We start from the raw sequence: 2091 nt of genomic DNA, 5'->3' as shown, positions 1-2091 counted from the left end.
ACTGAACCGTGGCTGTGGCCTGCAGCTATCACAGTGTGGACTCACGTCTGTGAACTTCTGTTCTGAATACTACTTGCTTAATTTTATTGTCTGCACAGTTTTACGTATTTCTTCCTTTTTTTCCTCTTCTCATTGGGTGTTTGATGGTCTTCTTTTGTATTAATGGGTTCGATTGGGTTTCTTTGTTTTGTAGCTGTGTGTAGAGTGATGTGAGTATAGATGTGCATTGTCCAGCTCTCTTCAGATTCCTCAGAAAGTAGAGGCCTTGGTGAGATTCCCTGATTGTGTGGAATGTGTTCTGGGACCATCAGAGGTAGTGCAAGATGTACACACCCAGGAGTTTGAAACTGCTCACAGTTTCCACTGCTGTGCCGCCGATGTAAAGAGGGGTGGGGGTGGTGTGAACTCTCCTGAAGTCGATAAGTCTTGTTGACATTGAGGAAGAGATTATTTTCCTGGCAACAGGTCTCAAGCTCTTCCACCTCTTCTCTGTAGGCCAAATCATCGTTGATGGTGATGAGCCCCACCACCGTTGTGCCGATTTCATTTGTCATTTTATTAACCCTCGTGCATTGACCTATCTTGGTTACATATCAGGCTGGTGGTTGGAGATGCTGTAATTCCTTAGAACAGAGAATCATACTGAGGAGAGTATAGTTTGATTCTGACCATCTTTCTGTTTCAGTTGCCAGTACAAGATCATCGTCAAATTCATTGTGTTTCAATGTGACCCTGAAAGTGCACTAAATGGAGGTGCAGATACTGCAATCTGGAACGAAAGAAACTGCTGGAAGATCTCAGCAGAACAATCAGCATCTAGGCCAAATATAAACTAAAGGAATTGGAGAATTTGGTGTTGCTGCCATCAAGTAGTGGAGTATAAGGTGCTTACCAGCTTTTGCTCCACGTCTCCAGCTCATGCTTATCCTGGCTATCTCACTTCTGTTCTTTCAGTTTAGATCAGGGCTTCCCAACCTGGGCTCCATGGACCCCTTGGTTATTGGTAGGGGTCTATGGCATAAAAAAGGTTGCGAAGCCCTGGTCTAGATGAAATGTCTCAACCATCCATTTCCCTCCATGGTCGCTACCTAACCTGCTGAGTTCCTCCAGTGGTACATTTTTTTGTAATGAATTTTATCTCCAGCTGAGTAGGTCACACAGATATCCCTGAATTGAAAGGTTATGTGTACATTTCTGACTCCAGCATATTCCAAGATATACACCACTCCAGCAATGAACGAGTGCTGCAAATATTGGCAGGGCCAGCTAGGCACAAGACTGTGAGTCAGGATCCCATGTATTCTTGTACTTTTATGCACCATTGACCTGAATTTGCATAATACTGTTTATCCCATTGAAATGAGAATGTGAATTATAATCTTCGTGCACAAAGCTTTGTGTTGGATCTGACCCACCACTCTTGACCCATACCTCCATTTACTTCAACCAGATGCAAGGAGCCAAAATAAAGTTGATAAGACTTACAGAAGGTATTTGATAAGGTGCAAGACTAGAACAAACTTAGAATAATCAGTTTTGGGCGTAATATATTGTATGCTTTGAAAACTGGTCAACAGATTGTAAGCACCGTCAGAATAGATGATTCCCTTCTGAATTGGGGCTTGCAACAGGTGGAGTGTTGCAGGGATCGGTGCTGGAACTCGAGCTGTTCACAATCTATATCAACAATCAGGAGGAGGGGATAAAGTGTAATGCATACAGGCATGCTGTGGGTGTAAAGCTAGGTGATGGTATGAATTGTGAAGGCGGTGCAGATGGGCTTCAAAGGGAAACAGATCAGTTAGATAAACGAGCGAGGACATGGCAGATGGATTACGTGAAGAAACATGAGGTCATCTGTCTTGGTAAAAAAAACACAGATGATTTTTTAAAATGCTGAGTGACTGAGAAATGTTGGTGCTCAGAGGGATCCTGTCCTTCACTGGGTCACTGGAAGTTAACATGTAGGTACTGCAGGTAATTAGGTAGAGAAAACTGCTTTGGCCTTTGTCTCAGAGGATTTATGTTACAATCAAAGGCAACAATGTTTGCGAAGAAAAAGAATTTCAGTACGTATATTGTATACATTCC

This window comes from Mobula birostris, chromosome X (assembly GCF_030028105.1).
Source record: "Mobula birostris isolate sMobBir1 chromosome X, sMobBir1.hap1, whole genome shotgun sequence".
In the NCBI taxonomy this organism is placed as follows: domain Eukaryota; kingdom Metazoa; phylum Chordata; class Chondrichthyes; order Myliobatiformes; family Myliobatidae; genus Mobula; species Mobula birostris.
Note: the sequence above shows the minus strand (reverse complement) of the source record.